This window comes from Gracilinanus agilis, chromosome 3 (assembly GCF_016433145.1).
Source record: "Gracilinanus agilis isolate LMUSP501 chromosome 3, AgileGrace, whole genome shotgun sequence".
Lineage (NCBI taxonomy): Eukaryota > Metazoa > Chordata > Mammalia > Didelphimorphia > Didelphidae > Gracilinanus > Gracilinanus agilis.
In genome coordinates, this window is record NC_058132.1 from 620623264 (window position 1) to 620650511 (window position 27248).

A 27248-nucleotide genomic window follows, 5' to 3' on the forward strand; every position below is an offset into this window, starting at 1 on the left:
TTTTGTATCCTGCAACTTTGCTAAAGTTGTTGATTATTTCTACAAGCTTCTTAGTTGATTCTCTAGGATTTTTTAAGTAGACCATCATATCATCTGCAAAGAGTGATAGCTTAGTCTCCTCCTTGCCTATTTTGATACCTTCAATTTCTTTTTCTTCTCTAATTGCAACTGCTAGTGTTTCTAGTACTATGTTGAATAATAGAGGTGACAATGGGCATCCTTGTTTCACTCCTGATCTTATTGGGAAGGCTTCTAATTTATCCCCATTGCATATAATGCTTGTTGATGGTTTTAGGTATATACTGTTTATTATTTTTAGGAAGGGTCCTTCTATTCCTATACTTTTCAATGTTTTCAATTCCCCATAACTTTTAATTTGAAAAACGGCTAAAGATTGATTCTGTTCTTCTTGTGCTGGAGAGGACACTTTCTAAAGATTTTGTTTTTTTTGGGCAGCTGCTTTTTGAGCTAGTTTTATAAGTTTTCAGTTCCTCCAAGGTGATGTGATCTTAGAAAAGGTATTTTATTACTTTCCTAGCCTGTTCTCTCCTCTCTGGGCAACCACAGTGTTTTCTGACCTGCAACTATGACCAGGGTTCCTGTAGCTGCAAGCTCACATGTGCTATTACTTTTCCTCACCTTTATTTCTCAAGTCTGCAAATGGCCATGATGGGTCTCCCCATTACTCTCTGTGTGATTTTTTAAAAATATAATTTTTATTTTGTTTTTTAAAAATATTTTTCCATGGTTACATGATTTGTGTTCTCTCCCTCTCCTCTTCCCTTCACCCTCCTGGGGCTGATAAGCAATTCCATTGGCTTACACAAGTATGATCACTCAGAACCTATTTCATATTATTCATTTTTTTAATAGAGTAATCTTTTAAAACCAAAACCCTAAATCATATATCTGGGTGATTTTTTTAAAAATGTATACCTTCCATGTTAGAATCAATACTGTGTATTGATTACAAGGCAGAAAAGCAGTAAGGGCTAGGCAATGGAGGTTAGTGCTTTGCTCAGTGTCAGCTAGGAAGTGTCGTCTAACACCATCTGAACTCAGGAACTCCCTTCTCTATGCCTGACTCTCAGTCTACTGAGCCACCTAGCTATCCCTTTTTTTGAGTGATTCTTAATGTTAATTCCTTTGAGACTTGTTTTTCCATTACACTCAGGTACAGGAGGATATTAAAAGAATACTGGTACTAAAATGATAGGTCTTCATTTCAGGGAGAAGTTTGGAAGCATAAAAATAAAACAAAATAAAAACTCAAACGATTATTCAAAAGCAGTTTAGTTCTATTTAATTAGTTCAACTTACTGTCAATTTGCAGTATCTACTCAAATTATATTTACTGAAGAATGAGCTTTATAGATTATTTGTCCAACTGCCTATCATTGTCTAGCCAGTGATGGGCAAACTTTTTAAAGAGGGGGCCAAAGGAAAGGAAATGCTCATCTGTCAGTCTGTTTCTAAGGCAACTCTTTCAAAGTTTCATTGTATTGTATCCTACTCATTGTATTCATCAGAGTAGGAATAATGTCTCTCAGCTGGATTGAACATTTCAGGGGACCACATCTGGCCCGTGAGCCATGGGCAGTAGTTTGCCCATCATTGGTTTAGGCAATAAACATTTTTCATTTATTTTTTTCCTGAATGGATAGTAAAAAAAAAACCAAAACCCACTTTCATATGATTATTGGATCATAGGTTTAGAGATAGAAGGATACACAGAAGTAATTGAATAGATTTTACATATGGGGAAACTGAGGTACAGAGAGATGAAATGATTCATCCTGTGTCATACAGCTTATGTTGAGAAAGCGGGCTTTGTTGCCATCTTTTTCTGACTAAAAATCCAATATTCTATCCACTGTACTATATAATGCCTCTCTTTATAGATCTAAGAGAATATAAAACAAAGCATATATAAATGTGCTATTATTTTAAAATAACTGACTTGAGAGAAGTTGACAATAATCTGACAGTAAGAATTATATATATATATATATATATATATACACCATCAACCTCCAAGAAGATTAGAGGTGGGGGATAAAGAAAAGAGCAGAGTATATAACAGAATATATAACAGAAAAATAGCAAAGAGTAAAAAATTTAATTGGAGTATGAACACATGATTAAAATTCTGACTATGTCACCTATTTGACATTTGGCAAATCACTTTACTTCTGAGCTGTGGTTTTCTTATTTTTTAAAAAAGCATTAATTAGGTGTCCTCTAAAAGCTCCTTCCTACGTTTACATTCTATGATTCTAGGTAGGGAGGTCAGTCCCATCCATGAGAGATGCTTTCTACTTTGCAATTTTGCTCGATACTGGTGGCACTGAGCCTGTGCGCTCTCTGGCATAAGTTTCTGACCCCTAGTTTCCACTCAGGACACCGTGAAGAAATATTTGAACCTCTGGAAAAAGTTGGGTCTAGGGAGTCTTACCTTGGGCAGGCTTCTCTACTGTCAAACTGCCTTAGGACCAAGATGCTCCAGATTCAAAACTAGGGATCATTGTCCTTTTAATTTATCAACATCAATGGGAAAAGGTAGAAAAAAGGCCACTCAGATAATAAATTGTTATCCATATAAACAGCAAAAAAGGTAATAGGCTAGAATTTCTCTCAATCCAATAAAAGTTAGAAGGAATTTATAAACTTAATCAAGAGTCTATGGATAGATAACAAGGGGTCTGTGACCCTGAATAGGAAAAAAAAAATCCACTTTTATTTTAACTAATCTGCGGTTTCTTTTGTAATATTTTATATTTTATTTCTTTGTAAACATTATTCTGAGATAAGAAGTACCCATAAGTCTCATCCAACTGCCCAATAGCATACAAAAATGCTTACGAGCCTTTACTCTCCTATTGTAGTTTCTGAGTGGACCACCAGATGGCCCTCTGCTTGACCTGTCCTTTCCCTGACCAGCAAGATTAGCGATATTTCAGAAGATGGCAATATCCCCTTTGGCCACGAGAGGGCAGCCGACGCCTATCCCTTTCAATGGCAGCTATGGTGGGACCTTTTTCGTCTTTTAGCTGCTAAACAGGGCTTGTTTCTTTCTTACGCTGTGACTTTCTGAATTCACAGGTAAAGGTGGATGTTTAAAGACCGATTATTGGCATTAAGTTTAATGTTTAAAATCACGATGTTTCTATCATCTTTGTCATTAGAAATTTCCATTTCTAATTCTTTTGGAGTACTTTTCTCTCAATTTCTTTTCTCTCTTTCATCCTAGTGAATTAGGGAGCATTTCCCCTTCTCTTGGGGTCTGCATAATGGTTACGCACTTCATTGCAGAAACAGTAAGCAGTCAAAAAAAGAAATCCTGTTCCCTTTTTCGAAAATGTCTTCATTTCTGATACTTGAAAGTCAGCAAGCATTTTAACTAATGCTTAATTGATTTAATAAGCCCTTTATTAAAGCATTTACTTCATGCTTGGTAGATACTGTCCTTTTAAACAATGGAGAAGACCAAAAAAAATAATAAAAAAAAAAGACTGTCCCTACCCTCAGGAAGCTTATATTTCAATAGCTAGAAGAGACCTTTATGTTAATTCTGCCTTTTTATAACATAATGGCATTCTTAGTGCTTAGTGACTTTCATGTCTTTTGTTTGCTTTATAAGGCTTACTACTCATTACTTACTAATCTTTATATTAGCATGTAATAGAAAGCTAACTCAAGTGGGCTTAATAGAGATAGTAAATGAAAAATAATTAATCTGTACTGAGCTTTCTCTGCTGATCAACTGATACAGTGTCAGTCCTTCAGCACCTTCTTCTGCTTCCAAGTAGTACATTGTATTCAACCTTTGCTGCCTGTTCAACAAACTCACACTTCTGTGTTCTTTGGGGCTTGGAGATCCCAGTGGTATTACATGTAAGCAATAATGATAGTAACTTATATTTGTGCAGTGCTATAAGTTTTCTGAAAATCTTTCCTGGCTAGCTACATCAATAGAAACAGTTGCCCATTGAAAATGTCTACTTTCTTAAGATTTTATGCTTTGCTGTGGCTTTGGATGAAAATGACCCTTTTGTATTTTACACCAGTATTTATATTTCACTAGCTAGGTGGTCAAAGCAGGTGGGCAATGAGTCAGTTAACAAGCATTTAAATGCTTATCATGTTCCAGGTACTTTGCTAAAAGCTGAGGATTAAAAAGAAAGGGAAGACAATCTATAGTCTCAAAGGGCTTACATTCTTCTTTTTAAATTAAATTTTATTTTTTAATTAGCAAAAAAAAAATCCATCTCTTTTTTGCATTGATTGACCCCCAGTGATAAAAAAAAAAGAAAATCCATGTTAAAAACATATAGAGGCACCAAGATTTCTAGATTGGCATGTCCAAATATTCATGTGCGCATATTCATCATTCTGCTCTCTGAGCTTTCACCTCTCTATCAGCGCGTGAATTGGATGTCTTATCCATGTCTGGAACTGTGTTAGGTCATTACATTGCTCAGAGTTCCTAAATTTTTCAAAGTTGTCTTTATAATATTGTTGTCACTGTATTCTCTCGGTTCTGCTCACTTTATTCTGCAAAGTTCATAAAGGTCTTTCCAGGCTTCTCATCCCTTTTATCATTTCTTATAGAATAATAGTATTTCATCATATTTAGATACCATAATTTGTTCAGCCATTCCTCATCTGATGGGTGCTCCTCAGTTTCTAATTCTTTGCTGCCACAAAAAAAAACAACAACCTAGAAAGGTTTTCATAGTACAACCTTAGAGTTTGTTTTGCTAATCCCTCCTTTAATCTGCCTTCCCTTTAATTCTCCCTTCTCCTCTTTCTCTCCTTTTATCCTGTTGAATGAAATGAATCCTGTACCCACCACTGTGTGTGTGTATATATTCATCCTTCCTTTGGCCAGTTTAGATGAGAAGTTTTTTGAGGGTCAGCCACTCCTCTACCCTTTATTGTTTGTTTAGACTTCTACTTGTACACCCTGATTATATGTGAGATACTTTCCTCTAACTTTTCTCTTTTTCCACACAGTACCCCTTCCTAGTCTTCTTCCAAGTTTGATCCTTCTCTATAGTGGTAGCTGCTAAATTGTGTGTGATCCTGCCCATGGCTTCTCAAGTACTTGGATTCTTTCTTTCTGTCTGCTTGTAATAATTTATTTTTGACAGGAAGCTCTGGATTTTGGCCATAATGTTGCTAGAAGTTTTGATTTTTTTGAGGTTTCTTTTAGGAAATAACCAGAGGCTTCCATTTCTACTTTGCTTTCTGACTCTAAGAGATCTGGTCAGTTTTCTTTTAAGATTTCTTGCAGTATGATATCTAGCTTTCTTTTTTGGTCAGGGCATTCAATGATTCTTAATTTTTTCCTCCTTAATCTGTTTTCCAGTTTAGTTGTTTTTGCAGTGAGAGATACTTTTTTTTAGTCCTTTTTCTATGTTTTAATATTTCTTTTTGTCTCAAGAAATCATTAATTTGGACCATTCTAATTTTTAAGGAATTCGTGGTTTCATACCTCTTTTGCCAGGCTATTAATTTCCTTTACAATTATTTCCTTTCCTTTTTTTCTTTCCATACTTTAATTTCATTTGTAAAATGTTTTAACTTCCCCATAAACTAATATTAATTGAAAAAGCAGACCACAAGAAAGTATGTACACTTAGTCACCATTATGTACTATATACTATATACAGTCATGGAAACTGAATGTGGAACGATAGAAAAAGCAAATGTTCATTAGGTGCTTGCTTTCTGTAAAACTGTTTAAGTTGAGAAGCAGGGCAGGCCATTTGCTTCTTAATCAAGGTTAGAAAATTCTAGTTGTCCTCCCTTGCATTTGAAGTCTTCTCTTTCTATTTTGTTAAATGCAACTTGTTTAAAAGGAAATCAATTCTTATCTACAAATTTTTCTGGGATGCAATTCAGATGCATTTAAACCAAAAAAGAGTGTTAGGAAGTAGGCTTTATCGAATGCCCCTGCATTTTGTACAATAACTGCCTCCCTTGAATCTTATTGGTTCTAACTTCTAAAATGCATATTTAAAAATAAATGTCTATATGCCATGATATTAACTGTGATAACATCAATTGTGATGACAAAATAGATAAAAAGAGGCAGCATGGGTTAATGAATGACCATGAGTGACTACTGGCAGATCACTTAACCTCTCAGCCTCAGTGTTTTCATCTATGAAATGGGGACACTAATAGCTTCTACCTCAAAGGGATGTCATAAGGATCAAATGGAATGAAAGTGTAGAGGCTTTGAAAATGTTGAAGTAATACATAAATTCTATAATAATAATAATAACATACTAGATCTGTATCATTGGGAAAGAATATATTTATCAGGCACTTTGAAATGAGTCAACTAATTCTGTGCAGACTGCTATGTCCAACATTTTGTCTTGTTTTTTCATTTTTTTCTTTGCAAAAGATTAAGTTGCTGGTGTTATTTTCCCATTATACTCAGGGTGTGCATATTGCATATTACACGTATACAGTGTGACCTTTGGGGTACTATGGTAGTGCATAGAAGCCAAAATTTAACCAATAAATAAAATGAGGCCATTTCTCTGAGTATAATATAATTTATTTTTAGGGAAATGTGATCTAATAATAAAGAATAGGTCAATGCTCATGCCTCCTTTTGTGCCAAAGATAGAGAGCCAGCAGCCTCTTTTAAACCTGAGTGTATCTTCCTTCATTTTGGCCAGATGGTACATCATTTTGCCTTTTGCTGGAATACATAAGGCAGCTCTGATCGGTGAACATTTAATGAGGAGGTAGGCTGAGAGTTCAAAGTTCTTCTCCCTTTACTTCATAGTAGGGAGGGAAAGGACTGTTCCTCAGGTAGAGTGGATCCCTCCAACTTTAACTACAGCTAGGGAAAATGACTTTCACAATTTGACTGATCTGCCCCTCTCTGGCACTTCAGAAATGGAAGACTGGGCTGGTTTATGAGACCCAGCTTCCTCTAGCAAGCTTTGGCTAGAAAACCTAAACAGCCTCAATCAGGTTTTCATGGGCTTAGTTTCTCCTACTGAAGACCAGGTAGTCCCAAATCTTGAGAGGAATAGCAAGGACAAAAGGGCATGTTTGGGTGGGGAAGACCTTCCCCCCCATTTTTGTTTTAGGATAAACAAAAGTAAGGGTCCTTCCCTGCTTTTATTTATAGGGTAAATAAAAGTAAGGATCCCCTGCCTGGGTAGATATCTCCAGAACTGGGAGAAGAGGCCTCTTGAAGCTAGGCTAAGAGGTAGGGAGAGGTTTAAAAAGAAAAGAGAAAATTATAGATTAGTATTTAAATTAAAATGATACAGCATTAAAATTAATTTTCCTCAATGCCATGCAGTGTAAATAGTCCAAATCTACTTCTGTGCTTACTTCTTTGAGTCCACAAAAAAGCAGTGTATCTTGTATTATTATATATCAGCAGAGCTCTGTCACCTGCCCAGTTTCCACCTGAGTTACTCTCTGTGTGGTATAGTTTCCCTATAAATTGCAACATTCAGATAGGTCCTGGAGGGTACTTAGCCTTCCCACACCTAGAATCACCTCATTTTCCCCACTCCCACTCTCATATTTGCTTTTTGCAAATAGCATTGGCCAAGTTTAGAGTTTATCTAGGACAAGGGATCCTAATTTTTTAGGTGTGTGTGTGTGTGTGTGTGTGTGTGTGTGTGTGTGTGTGTGTGTGATAGATTTCTGGGAATAATTTAAATGAATAAAATAAGGATAAAAAAGGAAACTGATCATACTGAAATGTAGTTATCAAAATATTTTTTAAATACTGGGTTATGTATACCAGATCTAGGAGATAATGTTTTTGATCAACTATATTTTTAAAAATAGGAAGCCTATGACTCTAAGAGTCCAAATGCTGCATTTAGAATCTTGGTAAATGGACACCTCTCCTTACTCCTTCCCAACCCTCCATTCATGAGACACAGATCTTCAACATATTGTGGCCACATAGATTATAGAACAGAGTGAAAATAAAAGGGAAAAGCTCAAATGTTTTAACCTAGAGCCTTTTTTTTCTATCATCTCCCCAATATCTTCTTGTTTATCCTCCCACTTTAGTGAGGTGCTAGACAAAAGTCCAGAGCCAGCTGGTCCTGTGGGTTCTGGAAAGTACTAAGGGTAGGGTTGTGTGTGTTGGATCCTTCTTAGAACTGGAGATTAGACTAACGGGTATAAAATAGAAGCCCTTGGCATTGACACGTAAGAGTCACCTCTGCCACATTGATCTCTAAAACTAGAGTCTTTGAGTACTGAGGTTTGGGGGAGCTCTGGTCATTCCCTAGGTTCCTTCCTCCTCCTCTGGTCTTGGACACCAGCAGACAATGTTTTGGACCAGGGGAGCTTTTGGCCCTTTCAATCCAGCAGTAACAACCCCCAAAGCAGCCACCAGTCACCTGTAAATTGGTCAGTAACTCTAGCCACTTTCCTTCTTGGAAATGAGTGTTCCCAATTCTCAAAGGGTCAGCCTTTTACAGCAGCTTCTCCCCTCCTAGTGCTTGAAATAGAAACCAGGAAGTCTTAAGATCACCAGAAGGAAAATGGAACTCCATTCCTATCTGCCCATGCACAGATCTCATTTTCCTCTCTCTGGCCTAGAGAGAACCTGGGCATTTTTCTTTCCCATTGTCTCATAGTTCTATTTCCCAATATGAGAATGTCTCAACTCCTTCATTTCCCCACAAAGATGAAAAATAGTACTACAGAAATATCCTCTGCATTCTCCATAGGTACATGACTTTGTGACTCTTTTGCCAAGGAATCGAGGAAGTCACTCAACTCTGAATCAACTTAGAATGATAGTATTTTTTTTTTAAGTTAGAAGAACCCTTAGATTTCATAAAACCCAGTTTCCTTATTTGATAGAACTGAGGACAAGTGTGGGGAGATGACCTACCCTGTGGCAGTGTGCTCTCATGAAAAGATCTTTGAGTATGAAAGATACTGTTTTCTTTTTACAACCTTGCTGCTCCTGTTGGTGGCGATGGTGTGGTCAGTAATTTCAACTGAGAGCAGAAGTTTTTTGGTTCTTCTCTCCTCTCACTTCTGATGCTCCTCAGCCTCTCAGTGTTTTTTCTGTGTATGAAGTGTTCTGTGAACACTTTGGCATGGCTGCTCATCCATTGTAGTCATAGACAAATGGGCAGATTTGACCAAGGACAATAGTTATGTTCCCAGGATAAAATGTACCAAGTTTAGTCTGGTGTTTAGCATTTGTAAAGAAGAACATGGTCATTTGGTAATGGAGAGGGCCTGAAATGATACAAGGACAAATCTTCCTAAATATAGGATCCTTATATCATCTGTCCTGAATCCATGATATGATGGCTACATGATAAATGTGAACCCTTTGAAAGGAGATAGACTTCTATGGTATTCAGGGTTTAAAATGGTTCCTAGAGCAGTTATTCATAAAGTGCTAGGACTAGAAAAGACTTTATAAAGTCACCTGGTTCAACACACATTTTACTTATGATGATTTGAAGGCCCAGAGTCCTCCAAAGGATTTTTGCAAAGCCACACGGGTACTAAGTAATAGAGGTAAGGCTAGCTAGCACATGGTCTTCTGATTCTGAGACTGTGTCAACATCAGCGGCAAAATAGGGTTAATAATTCCCCAGCTGCAGTGAACAAGTTGGTGGAGGTGGTTAGGGGCAGAAAATTGGGTGTAAAATAACTGAACTTTCTAGTATGTTGGCGATTCCCCACAATACCAATGATAATGGGATGGAAATGTGAATATGATAGTGAAGAATGAAGTTAATAAAACATTTATTTCTAATAGTCTATATTCAGAGATTTCCCAGAGACTATTTTGAGAAGTCAAAGATATATTTATTGGGGGTAACTTCTAAAATTGGACCAAATTCATATATATTCAGAGTTTGGGGTATTAACCATAGGCTACATCTTTGGGGCTCCACCAGGGTAACTCTACGGACTTACAGGCAATTAGGAAAGAGATTTCTTGGCTCCTTAGCAGCCCCAATGGCTTTCCTTTTTGTAGAATAGAAGTTCAATTTTTCCTCACTTTTTTCCCCCTTTCTCTTACTTTTGCTATTATTTTATCTTTACTTTTTCCTCTGTGTGTGTGTGTGTGTGCGCGCGCGCGCGCGCAAGCACCAAGGTAGATGTCCTCCTGGAGAACTTTTGCACAATTATACAATTATACATATATATATATATATATTAATATGTAAGCCTACCCAGCTATGGATGGATTGTACCATGTATAAAATTGTTAATGGTAGAAGAGTTTAGGAACTGTGTGTCTCATGGATGCTGCTCTAGATCCCTGGGGGGAATTTCAGGCAATGGGAGAAAGCTTTCAGATAAGAGTGTTGCTGCTTTACAGTGGGACTTTACCATTCCTGGAGCCTTTCCACATCCCCAGAAATAGAAGATAGAGACCAATGCATCCTAAGGCACCCTGGTTTCATTTGCAGTGACTACAAATATTTACCTGACTCAAGGAGTTGGGGATTGGTCTGTTCACTTAACAGAGGGAGGAACTTTTGTTTGGAACATTTAATTATATGAAGGAGAGACCCTTTCCAGAAACCTCCAGAGACAGGGGAGAGGTTGCCTAGCCAGATGCTTTAGGTGTGTTTTTCTCCAGGGGAATAAAACAAGACTTATTGTCTGTCTGTATTTTTGGAATAAAAAAGGGAATCTGCAGAATATTGCTAACAATGCTAAGACCCCCAAGTTTGTTTGTGTTTTTTCTCTTTCGAGAAGAATCTAAACCACGAGGTAGTACTCTGAGAGTGGAGAAAGATGGAATTTGGACCCTGGAGGAAGATAGGATTTGATGAAGAGAGGAGAATTGTATTGATTATTTAAGCATTACCATGAGGTTGTTTTGTGGGGAGAATCTCTTTATCTGGGCTAGACCGAACAGCAACAATCCAAGCCCAATCCCAAGGCTGTTTGGTACAGAAACTTTAACCTGCTCCATATAAGCTCTCCCCTTTCCTTAGGTAATTTGGTGACCATCAATGAACTTATTGCAGTCACTCACTCAGCTCTAGCCCTACTGCAGCTCAGAGCCCCCAAACTCAAGCAATCAGTTTCTCTTCCAGTTTTAGATATTACAGCTATGTGCTACCACACACTCCATTTACACTGAGTTCTTTAGGGAAATGGGGAGGTTCTGCCTTTCCAACGGTGGAATATAGACTGTCCTATACTTAATACATACATTTCTAATTTAAATGCTTATATGGCCCTGGAGGACCCTTTTGCTGAAACCTAGACATGAGCTAAAGGATCATAAATTTAGGAATCTTAGAGACCATATCGTTCACCTCCATCATTTTACATTGAGGTAAGTGAGGCCCTAGTGGAATTAAGTGACTTGTCTAAGGTCATGATGCTTGAAAGCAGCAGGGCTGAGATATGAATTCATGTTCCATGACTGTATTTGAGCTTCAAGGATTTCCCAGTAGAAATTCTGTGTGGGAAAAATTAGGACATAAAGAAGACCTTAAGATTGAACTGAATCTATTAAACCCCAAAGCTTGGGACTTTGGGGTTGTTTAGTTATTTCAGTTGTGTCTGACTCTTTGTGACCCCATTTGAGGTTTTCTGGCAAGGATACTGGAATGATTTGTCATTTCGTTTTCTAGCTCATTTAATAGATGAGGAAACTGAGGCAAACAAAGTTGTGTTAAGGGTTAAGATCTTTGCCAAGAGAACTCCAAATGGGTCATGAAGAGTCAGACAATTGAAATGACTGAACAATAACAAATTTGTGACTTGTGATAAATGTGATGCACATATCTTTATGGCATAGCAATATTTGATCTTCTCATTAAGTACTTAGTTCTTTTAAGGAGGGCTCCTTCTTATCATTACCATCATCATTTACTGAGAGCTACAGCACAGACAATACAGAGAAACACAAAAAATGTCTCCTGCTACCAAGAAACCTCTAATTTTGTTGGGGAGGTGAGACCTGTACATAAAAACTAATTAATTAATTAATTAATTGGCCATAAAAGACACAAAGAAATCATCAAGACAGATGATATAAGCATCTGTGTATCTCAGTTATATTCCAAGGTCTTTGAAGTCCAGTCCTTCATTTAGAATTAAAAAAAATTATTTTTAGATTTTTATTGTCATGCTTCCTTTCAGATGTCAAGGCAAATGGTAGGCATTATGTTTAAATGGTTTTTGAATTACTTGAGGGATTGGTTGTGTTCAAGGAATTGCCATTGAATTCCTGATAAAATGCAAGATGAGTAAAACTCAGAGAAATTCTAAATCAACTAGCAACTGACTTGGGTGGGAGGTTGATGTAAAAGTTATGAAATCTTTTCTTGTCTTGTTTTCTCTGTAAAATTTGCAGGAAGCAGTCAAAGTGTTTTTGTGTTGTTTTTTTTTTAAATATAATAAAGATGAACCTATCTGAATGTGAGACAGCCGTATATCTAGTTCTGTGAATCACCAGGTCTTGGATTCTGCCAACATTTACTGACGTATTCCAGATCATTAATTCTTGGGAAGAGGTGGAGCTGCTTCTGAATCTTCCCCAAAATGGTGTACACAGAGCAAAGCTTATTCCGAATGATGTAATTGATATAAAGAAGTACTTTTTGCATACACAAGCAAGACCGACTATGGTAGATTGCCACCTAAAATTAGGTATCTTTTTTTCTCTCAAAAATTAGTAGTTATCAGTTACATCTATAAGCTAATAATGATGGAGTACAATCTGAAAAAAAAAAACAGCCACCTTTTTAATTCTCAATATTGGTTGGATGTATGGAAATTTAACACTAACTTGTAACTTTTTTTTGGCACCCCAAGCTCTGGATTTTAAAGCATGGGATTATTTCTGAACCTCTGAACTGTGTCTCTCTGAGGTTCTGGGTAGAGTCTGCCTGACTGTTCTTGAAGATGCTGGATGGTGACTCTTGGTGCCCGAAAGACCCACTTCTTCTCCGGACTGAGGTTGGAGTCAGCCAAAACAGAGGAGCTTGGGAAAGGGATGTCATATGGAGTATAAATTGGAGTAAGGGAAGGAAGGCAGCCTCTTTGGCTTCAGAATGTCAGATGGAGGAGGTAACTAGGAAAGCACTGGTGTGGTGTGCCTAAGATGGGGCTTTGCAGCTGGCTCGGGGGAGGTGGCTAAGAGAGTGTCAAAGTGGGCAAGCTGGCTTGGGGAACAAGGCACACCTGAAATCTAGCTGTGAAGCTGGCACAGCCAGCTGAGGGGAGGAGGCTGCTAAGGAAATGTCAGGCCCTGTGTGGCTGGTGCCTTCTTTTTCTCTGGTCCTCTTTCTGTTATTTACTAAATATAAATTGAGATATAATCTCCAGAGAATTTTAATGTTAAGAGATGCATTTTGCATTGCTTTCAATTTTATCAATTTGTCACTATGCCAGAAATCCAATTCTCGAACACCAATATTCTTCTGCTGGTAATAAAAGGGGGTGAATAATGGAGTGGCATACTTTCAGAGGAAACAAAGTTATAACTCAAAAAGCAATGGGAAGATATAGGGGGAGTCAGCTTATCAATAGGGCCAAAACCATAATACAAATCCTTGTTGACTTATACATGAGAAATGCCATTAAAATTATTCAGGACTTGTATGATTAGGAAAAAAAAGGTAGACAATCATGTAGTAAGACTGAGAGAGAAGAATCATACACACCAAAAAGGCTTAGAGTGAGTTGGGACCTACTCCGGCGGGGACAATATATTGATGAAACTATGGCTATATCAAAGTATCAAAGCAAATTACTTACCCTTTTGATGACAAGATCATCTTTTTTTCCCCAAAGGTCCGTTTTTATCTTCCTGCAATCCTTGTGTCAAATGCTTCTGACATGAAGGATCTGCATACATTTAGGAGGATACTTTTTCTCTGGCTTATTTGCCCTCACTCAGATTGTCTGGGAATTTCAGATTCAACACTTGGCAGAATGTTGTCACCAGTTGCCCTTATAAGCACACAGGTTCACAAGGCTTAAAAAATGAACTGCAAGCATGGAAAGATTTATATGAGCTGAAACAGAGTGAACTAAGTAGAGCCAAGAAAGCAATAGATATAATAACTATAAAAATATAAGTGGAAAGTACAACTTTTGCTGTTGTTTTAGTTGTGTCCCCATTTGAGTTTTTTTCACAAAGATTTCTGGAATGGTTTGACATTTCCTTCTCCAGTTCCTTTTACAGATGAGGAATCTCAGGCAAACAAAGTTAAATGACTTGCCCAGGGTCACCTAGATAGTAAATGTCTGAGACCACATTTGTACTCAGGTTTTCAGGCCAGGCGATTTATCCCTTGTGTCACCTGGCTGCCCCAGAAAATACAACTACATACCAAAAAACAAAAGTAAATATAATAAAATTATAAAGATCAAACAGGACTTGAATAAAGGGATATGAGAAGACAACCCCAACCTCCTGATTTGTGGAAGTAGAAGGTCCACAGGTATTACAGAATGCACATGTTTTCAGACTTTTTCAATGTTTATTTAGATCAGTTATGATAATTTTTCTCCTCTCTGAAAAGTACTATTTGTCATATAGGATGGCTCTCTGGGAAAGGGAAGGGAAGAGATATTTGGGATAGCTATAGTGATGTAAAAAAACTCAGAAAGAAGCAGTAAAAACTTATTTAAAAAAAGGAATGAAATGCTTCATTATAAATTAGGGAAAAGAAATAGAGCTCCTAGAAAGTCAATCAATTATCTTGCTCACAGTGTTCAGGATAGTATCTCTCCCTAATAGCCCATATAAGTATAACTCACACTGCATTACGGTCCCTCATAGGATTGTGGCTACTTTGAGTCCACCATGTTCTTCAGTTTTCAGTTCTCCTAAATTCCTAGCAGATGATGAGTGTTTGGTACCTTTCATGGGTTGTCTCACTCCAGTTTTGGAGACCTAACATAATTTCTTCCGGCAGGTCTTCTATTCTCTTTTACCATGACTCTTGAATGATTAACATCTCAGTCCAATTACCCCTGAAGGGAAAAGGAAGACAAACCAAATTCCTTGGACTTGGGCTGATTGGTCATATATATTTGGCTTATCTTAATTTGAGTTGTTGTTTGGATACTACCTAAATCTAGTCATCCATTTTACTGTTCTAAAAATGTACATTAACACTGCTATTATGTAGGTATAAATTGCTCCAAATTGTTCTTTCCATTAAAATAACAACCGCCACCATAACTATAATTGTTTCATTTTCATTTTTTTCCCAGTGGGGTTAAGATAGAAATGGTTCTGGGACAAGTTGCTTCTCTGCTATTATTCTTCTATAGTTCATGTACTGTTTCACAGGTGAATACAAAAGCTTTTTTTGTAGTTGACTACAAAGTATTAGAATATAAACTTATCTTCTTAATATGACTGAAATAGCACCATGATACATACTCATACTATTCCCACTTGATTTTCATCCGCTCTGCTAGGAAGGAAAGGGTTGAGCCTATGAAGCTTGGATATTATGAGTATTTGATATGGCAAAATGTATGCTTTTTTGGATGAGTATTTGACTAGGTACAGGCAATCATTTGTTCTGCAATAATGATTTATTTCCTGTACAGTTTTTGCCGAGTTCTCCAAGAAGGGATTTTTTTTTGTTTATTAGCCCATAAAAAGGAATAACTTTCTATTGTATATTCTAGCCACCAGGTAATGTCTTCCTAAGTATTTAGTAGTTATAGTGTATTATATTCCAGAGTTTCTGTCATTTCCTTACATAATCTCCATTGCTCACTAAGTCTGAGTTCCTCAAAAGTATTATGAATTCTGTAATGTCTGGTGGCAATGACGTGGTACCAGATTGTGATTGAAAAGCCCACATTTCCCACAAACAAATCTATATAATGCAGTTGTTTTGACACCTTGGTGACATTACTGGCTGAATTCATCTGAATATTATCATGGAGGTGAATCACTTCTGAGACCTTAATCATTTCATAGCTTCTGTCTGGATATAAACTACTTTTATTTACTTTGACTAATTTGATGGAATATTCTTGTTATCAGTTTTTACTTTTGTTTGCTGAAATGATGCTTGTTTGTTCCAAAAGTATTCTGTAGTTAAAAAAAAAACTAAATCTGTTTATCATGTGTTCCAACAATTTCTATCTACTGTCTTCCTCTTTTTTGGTAAATATGTGTTAACCATACTTACTATAACTACTTTAGAGTGACTGGTCCTGTGTTATATTAATTAGATATGGTGAGGATCTGTTATGGCACATATTTTGGTCCTGAAAGTACACGTTTTGTGTCCATTATTGTCATTCAGAATGGAGTGGTCCTGGGATTAGTCTCTGTCCTATTATTCTTTTATACTTAACATTCTATGGACTACTGCTTAGGTGAATAAAATGAATGCTTCTTATAGTTGAATAAAAGTTTAAGGTAATGAGTCCATCCTGTGATGTGATAAGAAAGCATCCTTATACAATGCCAATAGCAGATGGGACGATGGGCACAATCCATGCCCATTTTCCCAACAGCCAATCTTTCCCATTCCCAGTTTCATTTTCAATATTGCTCTCTTTTAGCAGAAACTTTGACAATCAGTGGAATGAGATGTGATACATCCTTGACTTAGCCCTGAGAAAACCCCTTTGCTAAACTGGATTTTTGTTTTGGGATATAGATTTGGTAAGGCCGAGTGGGGAGGTGACAGGAAACCTAGATCAAAGGTCAACGATAATAGTTCCCAATTCCCAATCTTTCCAAGAGTCACAATCCATTTAAGTACAATTTATTGTTTGACTTCTCAAGGATCTTTAGAAGTTTGTATTTGTCATATTGGGTTTTGTTGTCAATCTGGGAGAGTTATGGGATTACTCTTGTTATACAATTATAGCCACTGGGTTTTATCTCACTATTAGTCAGGCACTAAATTTTAACAATTTATAGCAATGTGTCACATACTATTTCTACCCTTTCCTTACATAATTTGCATTGATCATTATATCTGGGCTCCTCAAGTATAACCCTTCTATTATTTCTGGTGGCAATGATTTTGTTTTTGAATGACCATCACAAACTCCCATCCTAGACCACCCCTTGCCTTGTTTGTACAAACAAATCCACGTGACTCAGTCACTTCTTTGATGCCTTATTGACTTCTTTTTTTTTTCTGAGGTTGTATGGACTCCTCTTGGAATTTAAGGGGGCTTATAAACATCATGTAGTAAACACCTTTTACTACAATTCTTTATAAATCCAATGGTGTGTATTTGTTAGCTTTTATGACTATATGAAGAAACGATGTCTACTTGTTCCAAAAGAATTTCTGTAGGTTCTGAAACTGCTTCTCATATTTTGAAGATAGAAGGACCTGGATTCAAGTTTTGTAGTCGCTTAACTCCTCATTGCTCTCTAGGCAGCTCTGGAATTCTACCACTTTGCAGAGTAGGTGCCAATGTGCACGGACAAAGGAAGTTTTCTTACCTGTGAATTCCCTATACCATTTATATCACTATTCTTATTCTTATCCTACTACGATGATTGATCTTTGGAATACATCTTGGTTTCTTCTCATTATCCCCACTTGTCCTTACCAAATCTATACCCTAAAACAAAAGTCCAGTTTTGCAAAGGCGTTTTCTCAGGGCTACATCAGGGAAATATGTCTCGTTCCACTGATTGTCAAAGTTGCTGCTAAAAATAGAGCATGATCCTGAAAAATGAAAGGGCAGAATCTTCCCAATAGCTGTACCAGGAGAATCACACTGGATGGGGTGAGGGTAGGGGGTGGGGACATGTTCCTTAGGATCAGGTCCAGCTGAAAAATGAGGTTACGTGGCTTGTTAAAAAAATCAGCTCCATAGAGATGAGAACTGTGGGTTCTTCCACCCCCCCCTCCTTTCCTTGAGTTGGGTTGGGGTGAGGAATCCCAGGACTAACCACTTAACTAAATCATTCTGGGGTTAAGATGATTAACTTGATGTATATTTCCCAGGGTAATAAGCACAGATCTTGATGGCTTTGAGACGTGTCACCTCCACTGACTTCCTGTCTTGATGCATGCAACTGTCTCAGAGGGACCTAGTTTAATTGGGTCAGAATGTAAGCTGAACCTTTTTTTTTCAGGCCCTGAAACAAGAGGATTTAGAAAAAAGAACATGTGTTCTCTCTAGGCTCCCTTGCCCCCTGTCAAGTGCATTTTGGGGGAAGGGGAGAGGAGTTAGGGATACACGGGGTGGAAACAAGTTTATTCTGGGATTGGTAGCTCTAGAAACTGACTGAACCTCAATTCTTCAATTTTCTGAGCTTTTCAAACTTTTTTTTTACCAATCTCTTCAAGGTAGAAAGGATTGAGAACAACAGCCACCAACCCTCCCAGAGCCCCTCAGGGAATCATGTTGTGGGAGGGCTTTCCCTAAGATTCCATTTGGCCAGAAAAAACATTTCAGGGACTGCTGGGAGCGATGTCCAATCTTCAGTCTCATCTCTTTTCTGGTGAGGCAGGGTTCACTGGATATCCTGTCTAAGCCTGGCTGCACATGGGCTTGTGGTCTCCAAGGAGCAGCTACCCAGTGGAGCATGTGGGAGATCTGGCCACTTGGCTCAGGCCCCTCCTCCCCACTCCTTCCTCCTCTCATAAAGTGCTTGCTGTCTTTAAAGGTTAAAGAAAGAGAGCAAAAACTTCCCAATGACCCCATTCCTGAGTCTTTTTGAGTCTTCCTTTTGCACCGGAAGCCCTCTTTGCCCCTATTCATCAATATTGTCCCCACCTGACTCACCTCACCTGTGAATTCTTGTAACTGCTTCCCATATGCCCTCCCTGCCTCCATTTTCTCCTACATCCCATCCATCCCTCAGGAATTAATCTTCCCAATGCTTCTGATCAAAGAATTATAAATTCGGAGCTGAAATTAACCTCAGAGGTCGTCTAGTCCAGTCCCTTCACTTCATGGCATTGAAGATCCAGAAAGGAGCCATCATGCCTTTTAAAGCCAAACAGATCATGAGTTTTACCATCAGCATTTGAAACAAGAGCCTCAACTCCGAATTCCTTAGTCTTTCCCCTGTACCATTTGAGAATCCTAAAAGTGGCACTGAGGTATATTTTGGACCAAATAATGTATTGTTCTTTAGTTCTGATTGTGTCACTCGCTTGATTTAAAAGCTTACGTGATTCCTCATTGCCATAATAATAAAGCCCAGGTTTCTTAGATTCATCCTTGGGGCCCTTCACGGATAGCCCTTAACTTGCCTTTCCAATCTCCTATATGGAAACATCTGGCTCTGTCTCAACTGGTCTGGCATCGAACCTTTGCTCATTCTTATTTCCATACCTTTGCTCAGGGCTCTCCTTTCCCATGGCAAAGCCCTCACTTTTCCCCCCTTCCCTTATCTGAATCCTTCCTATCCTTCAAGATCCTATTGGATCCCATTTACTCTGGAAAAGTTTTCCATGCTGACACTAGCCTAAGGACACGCTGCTTCCCTTGAGCATTTAGGGCATTTACTTTATAAAATCAGGCTCTTGTTATACCATATATCTCTTGAGAATAGGGAAAATGTCTTACATGGCACACTGTGCATAATAAATGTTTATTAAATATTTGGTGAATGGATTTGTTTGCTCATCGTTCCTGGAACATAGCCAGTCCTCAACAACGATGGATGTGTTGTTTGATATAGACTGTTACTTCCTCTGTTTGCCCAGGTGTTTCTGTGGATTTTTAACCTAGAGAAGAAGAAACAGAGAAGATAGATGTTTTCAAGAATCTGGAGGGCTGTCACATGGAAGAAGGAGTAAACTTGTTCTGTTTGGTCCCTGGGGAAAGAACTGGGAACATTGGGTGCAATTACAAAAAGGCAAATTTTGGCTGGATATAAGGAAAGCCTTCGATCAGAGCTATCCAAAAGTGGAAGAGGCTGTCTCAGAAGGTAGGAGATTTTCCTCCCTGCCTGGAGGACTTTAAGCAAAAGGGAGTTGTTTGCTTGCTGGGTACACACACACACACACACACACACACACACACACACACACACACACGTAAAACACATGAAAAGGGATGTTCTTGTTTAGCTCTAGGTTGTGTTAAATGGGCTCTGAGAGTTCTTTCAATTCTGCCAGTCTGTGATGGTTTCATCTGTCAATTGAGGAGGTTGGATTTCTAAGGATCCTTCTAGATTGTAATCTTACAATCCTAAGAATATTCAAACTCTGTTCCTATCATTTACTCTCTTCTTCCTCACCCACCAAAACAGAATCCCATTAAGAGCAATCTCAGCTCACTGTGAGGCCATTTATGAGCCCCATTCTGCTACATGACTCCTACATTTCACCCTTAAGTCCTGCCTCTGCCATCTTTCTCTTCCAAGTATCCTATTCCCAGCTACATCTAAGAGATAGATTCCTTAAATAATGACTATTCTTGTCTAAAAAAACATACTGGGGCACTATATTCATTGTTTCTGTCTCTCTAGTTTCTATGGGTTTCTTAGGGATAAACAGATGTCCTTTTAGCTTCACCACTAGAGATGAGATCATTTAATTTCCAGAAGCCCCAGTACCATTGTGGTGGTAAAGTTGTTTTAGAAAGCATCTTGAATTAGCTTCCAGAAGCATAGAGAAGAAGGACCATGATATAGAAGAAAGAGACCTGGATTTATTTACAAAAGATATTAAAAGTGATGCTGTGTGATTTTGGACAAGACCCTTACTTTTTGTGGGTTTCTTTATAAAATGAGGAGCCTTAAGAGTCTTATTTCTAAGTTTCTTTTATCTCTATCATTTGATCTTCTACTTTCCCTTAAAATTTCTAGTGTGAATAGGTGTATAAACATGTAGATAAACACATGGATATGCATACAGTTGACATTTTTTCCTTATAAAAGAAAATATATAAAGGAAAATATAAAAGAAAATAATTGCTTGATGCTATCTCTTGTGATTAAAAAATCTTAGGTTGCATTTTCAGCAAACTAGTTGTGTCTTCCCATGATATTCTCTCTCTCTCTCTCCCTCCCTCCCTCCTCTCCTCTCCTCTCCTCTCCTCTCCTCTGTCTGTCTGTCTGTCTCTCTCTCTCTCTCTCTGTCCCCCCTCTCTCCCTAGTTCCCTCCCTCTTTTTATGATGTAAAGATCTCAGTCAACAAAAATAGGAAGGAAAACATTATTTTTATATGTGTGGCAGTGATAACTCTTCATGATTTCCTTGTATAGTTTCCTCTGCCTCCTTTGGTCTCACGGTTGGACAAAGATTGCAGATGGGAGGTTAGGCAGCAATTGGCTAGGCCTTGTGTATTTGACTCTCAGGAATTTGAGTGTGCCCTGTTTTGTGGCTGGTCGTGTAAGGGCATGAGCAGGACCCAGGACTCTGGAAGAAGAGAACTGCTGGGGCCGAAGAGAGAGAAGTTAGCTTATGTCCATGTTCCCAGGTGACTTGAAGAATCAATGAATTTTCTACAGTAGCCTTTAAACTAGCCATGAGTTAATGGTCTGTCTAACTCCTGCTTGATGAAGAGAGAAGAGGTCTGTTATAAGTCATTGCAGAGCCAATGAGCTCTGTCTCCTGTCCCTGTGATATGGCTGAGGAACTGAAGAGAAGAGATACGGACTCCAGCCCAACAGGGGATTCCACCTTGGGAGGTGCTACATATACATTCTGGGTGGTTAATAATACTTCTGCTTTTGCTTTTCATATACTGATCTAATTTAATTATGTACGTAAATCACGACTTGGAGTGAAGGTAAAGAAATGAAGCAATATGAAAGGAAGGCAAAAAAAGACACTTGGCTAATCCCATCAGCAGGGGCCAAAGCAAGGATTGAAAGAAGCCTATTCATAGATGGGGATCCCTGATGCACTGGCGATGAACAGTGGGAACGGGGTTGGGGTGATGGATTAGCCAAATGCCAGGGCTCCTGAGTTCTGTTTACAGGATCCAGACTGTTCTCTTCTTTGTAGCTGTTAACAAAAATTTCACAAAATGTTGATGTGAACATCATGGAAATTCTTCAAAGTGTTACTTTGGCAAGTGAAGGTGAAAACTGTAGGAAATCAGGGCAGTTGAATTACAGGAGTGAGAAGGTAGCAGTTGCTGCCAATAACCCCAATAAAGATGCTAAGAAGCAGTGGCGTGGTGGAGCCAGCTCATACCATCTTTAGAGGGTTGATTGTTAAATTTCCAGTGTGAATATTCAGAAATCAGGTCTTGACTTATCGTTTCATTGATCGTCTAGACTTAAGAAAGTAATAGAGAAAATGCCAATAATGCATGTTAAACTTGAAAGCATGTCATTTGGACTAATACGGAAAAAGATTTTACATGATTGCCCATGCAAAATCTCTATCAGATTGCTTACTGTCTCAGGGAGATAGAGGGTGGGAGGGCATGAGAAAAGGAAGAGAAGAGGGAGGGGGGCAATTTGGAACACCAAGCTTTAAAAAAATGAATGTTGAAAACTATTTTATATGTAATTGGGGGAAAATGAAATATTATTTTTTTTAAAACCTTACCTTACGTCTTGGAGTCAGTACTGTGACTCCAAGGCAGAAGAGTGGTAAGGGCTAGGCAATGGGGGTCAAGTGACTTGCCCAGGCTCACATAGCTAGGAAGCATCTGAGACCAGATTTGAACCCAGGACCTCCCATCTCTATATCTGGCTCTCAATCCACTGAGCTACCCAGCTGCCCCTGAAATATTATTTTTAAAAAGAGTATCATTTATATTTTGTTGAGAGACAGTTCTTAAACATTTCTCAACATACCTCTTCTGGGAAGGTAGAAGCTACTGGATTGATGGTGATGAGAATGCTAATGGGATGGAGAATAAGCTACAGGTAGCAGAACCACAAATTTTCCCCCATTTTTTATTGTCATAAAAAACACACTTCCGTATTGGTCCTCCTTGTAAGAGCACACTCAGACATAACCCAAACCCCCAAATAAAACCATAAATACACCGATGCTAAAGACGACTCCAACAGTTCTTTCTCTGCAGGTGGGTAGCATTCCCCATCCTAAGTCTGTCAGGATTGCCTCAAGAATCACAAATTTGAGGAAGTTCAAGTCTCAACCAGTGAAGTGACTTCCCCAAGGTCTCTTTACCAGAAGATCCATTTGATGGTCCTCATGTGGAAATAACTTCAGCTCACGATTCAGTGTATTGGATAGGTGGAGGAGAGATGGCAGCGCCCCTTTTTCAGGAGTGGGAGGTTGGTATAAGGAGTATCCAAAGGCATTGATTCTGGTTTACTTTGAAATTCCTTTTACCTCTTTGGAGAGGATGCAGTTTTCCAGTGGGCCACGAGGTGGTGGACAAACTCTGCATAGTGCAGCCCTCCTGGAAAACTGTCAAATTGCCAGGGGTGTGTTGGGGATTCTGGTGGACTCCGTGTAAACTTGTAAGAGTTAATATGCCCCCGGAAGGGGCAATGGGCAACCCTCACCATCGTGAAAATGTCTGCTTCTCCAAAGGCGCTGGAAGTGTGCATTTTCAATTCCCCCAGAGCACCCCAGCAACTGCAAGGAGAAGCTTTTCTAGTGCCTTTTTTGCAAAGAACACTATTTCTCTCAATTGCATCATAGTCAAGTGTGTTATTTGGATTACAAACAGGAACTGTTTCCAAGAGGGCCATATCCCCGACCTTACATCACCCCGCTGAGAAAGGTCCAAGGAAAATGGATATGCTCTTCATAATGCAATTGGAAAAGTTTAGGTCTGTCTGTGCATTTCATACATTAAGAATTGGATGAAAACACAACTCCGCCCTCTTCTAAAATGATAAAAACAGAAACGTTTATCGTTGCCCTAGTTCACAGGCACAAATACAAACTTATTTCCAAGGCAAGGACGAACCGGAATAGACAAAGATAGCTCTTTAAGCATTTTTCTGTTCTTTTGCCACATTTTTTGGTATCTCATAAGATCTGGAACTAGAAGAGACCTAACAGGTCATTCCAACCAATACTTTTATTTCTACAGAGGAAGAAACTGAGGTCTGTGAAATTCAATGACTTGTCCAAGACCATATTGGTAGTAAGAAGAACTGGCATTTAAACCCGGTTTCTTCTCTGTCTAAAAATTCTGACTTTTCTTGAAATAAGATGCATGTTGTAGATCCATAGCAGATCTTTGCCACATTCAAAGTCTTTTTGACTTTGGTCTTTGCTGGGATTAATTAATTTTTTTAAAACCCTTACCTTCCGTCTTGGAGTCGATACTGTGTATTGGCTCCTAGGTGGAAGAGTGGTAAGGGTAGGCAATGGGGGTCAAGTGACTTGCCCAGGGTCACACAGCTGGGAAGTGTCTGAGGTCAGATTTGAACCCAGGACCTCCCGTCTCTAGACCTGGCTCTCAATCCACTGAGCTACCCAGCTGTCCCCTGGAATTAATTTTTGATGGACATACCAAAGGCTGTTTAGGAGGCACTCGTTCTGGAAAGGCTATTTCTATTTCTGAAACCTTAAAGCACAGATTGGTAAAGGGCTAGTCCATAGCAGGCTTTTTGGTTTCCTTAAAGAATCTTAATTTCATAGGGGTGCAGTGACCAAGGGCATTACTATAAATCTTAATTCCATATTGTTTTCGAAAACAGTGAAATTAATTTGTAACTCTGCCAGCAATGAGTTAGTGTGTAGAGCTGACAGGTTCCTAGACTTGGATTTAGGAAAATGTAGGTTCAGCTCTTACCTCAGATACTTATCAGCAGTGTGACTGTGGACAAGTCACTTGTCTAATTTTGATTTTAGTTGCTTCGTATGAAAAGTGAGAGAGTTAGGATCCATGATCCCCAAGGTTTCTTTCAGCTCTGTATCTATAATCCATGTCCCTGCTGATATGGAATTTTGTAATCTTCAGTTTGTTGCTTTAATTTATATTTCTCTGATTATTAGCGATTTTTAACACTTTTTTCAAGTGGTTTCTTATTTTGAGAATTTCAGGCAGCATTTAAGATAGTGATTTTCAGACCAGATCACTGAAGGGGATTAAGTAATTAAACATAACTTTTTGAGAAGCAAGAGTTATACAATGGGGGTTGGGAGGGGCAAGCTGGGTAGCTAGTGGATTGAGAGCCAGGCCTGGAGACGGGAGGTCCTGGGTTCAAATCTGGCCTCAGACACTTCCCAGCTGTGTGACCCTGGGCAAGTGACTTGACCCCCATTGCCTACCCTTACCACTCTTCTGCCTTGAAACCAGTACACAGAATTGACTCCAAGACGGAAGGTGAGGGTTTAAAAAAAAAAAAGTTATACAATGACAGACTTGTAGGTGGGAGGTTCTGGATTCATATCTGATCTCAGACACTTCCTACTTGTGTGACCCTCGGCAAGTCACTTAATCCTTATTGCCTATCCCAACCACTCTTCTGCTTTAGTACTGACATTCTGAATCAATTCTAAGACAGAACTGGTAACGGTTTATTTTTAAGGGGGGAAAAAGAATATATAATGGATATTCTTGAAAGGATGACTTCCTAGGATCCAAGAAAAAAAAGCATTTTTTTCCTTAGAAAATTATAATTTATAGAATCCAGAAAATGGTATTTCAATTTTTTTTTAAAAAGTGGGTAATGTGAGAAAAGATTTGGATTTTTAAAAAAAGTGGATGACCTATGGAAGGACATGGGCAAAGATTATGCAAGATGAGAAGGTGTAGAAGATCTACATCTGTAATGATGGGAAGAATGTTCCTTGTCAATGAGATAACAAAGAAATATAAATATCAGGCAGATATAGGATGGAGAGTAATGGGTTCTTTTTATATACATTTATTAATATTTATTTTTTAGAAAAGTTAACATGTTTACATGATTTATGATCTTACTTTCCCCTTCATCCCCTCGACTCTCCCCCCCCCCCCCATGGACGATGCACATTTCCACTGGTTTTATCATGTGTCATTGATCAAGACCTATTTCCAAATTATTGATCATTGCATTGGTGTGGTGGTTTCGAGTCTACATCCCCAATCATGTCCGCCTCAACCCATGTGTTCAAGCAGTTGTTTTTCTTATATGTTTCCTCTCCTGCAGTTCTTCCTCTGAATGTGGGTAGTGTTTTTAACCATAAATCCCTCAGAATTGTCCTGGGTCATTGCGTTGCTGCTGGTACAGAAATCCATTACATTCAATTTTACCACAGTATATCAGTCTCTGTGTACAATGTTCTCCTGGTTCTGCTCCTTTCGCTCTGCATCAGTTCCTGGAGGTTGTTCCAGTTCACATGGAATTCCTCCAGTTTATTATTCCTTTGAGCACAATAGTATTCCATCACAAAAAAGATACCACAATTTATTCAGCCATTCCCCAATTGAAGGATATACCCTCATTTTCCAGTTTTTTGCTACCACAAAAAGCGCAGCTATAAATATTTTCATACAAGTCTGTTTATCTATGATCTCTTTGGGGTACAAATCCAACAATGGTATGGCTGGATCAAAGGGCAGGCATTCTTTTATAGCCCTTTGAGCATAGTTCCAAATTGCCAGCCAGAATGGCCGGATCATTTCACAACTCCACCAGCAATGCATTAATGTTCCAATTTTGCCACATCCCCTCCAACATTCATTACTCTCCCCTTCTTTCATTTTAGCCAATTTGCTAGGTGTGAGGTGATACCTCAGAGTTGTTTTGATTTGCATTTCTCTAATTATTAGAGATTTGGAACACTTTCTCATGTGCTTATTGATACTTTTGATTTCTTTACCTGAAAATTGCCTATTCATGTCTCTTGCCCATTTATCAATTGGGGAATGACTTGTTTTTTTATACAATTGGTTTAACTCCTTGTATATTTTGTATATTTGAGTAATTAGACCCCTGGCAGAGTTTTTTGTTATATTTTTCCCAATTTGTTGTTTCCCTTCTGATTTTGGCTGCATTGTTTTTGTTTGTACAAAAGCTTTTTAGTTTAATATAATCAAAACCATTTATTTTACATTTTGTAATTTTCTCTAACTCTTGCTTGGTTTTAAAATCTTTCCTTTCCCAGAGATCTGACAAGTAAACTATTCTATGTTCACTTAACTCATTTATAGTTTCCCTCTTTATATTCAAGTCATTCACCCATTCTGAATTAATTTATCTTGGTGTAGGGTGTGAGATGTTGTTCTAAACCTAATCTCTCCCATATTGTTTTCCAAATTTCCCAACAGTTTTTTTCAAATGGTGGAATGGGTTCTTAATAGATTTTCTTCGTAATGAACTCCTTTGACTAGCTAAGTTTTTCCTTCTCCTTCTGACCCTTCTGTTTGTGTCGTTGAAGTTGTCTCATCATTGAGCCATGTTTA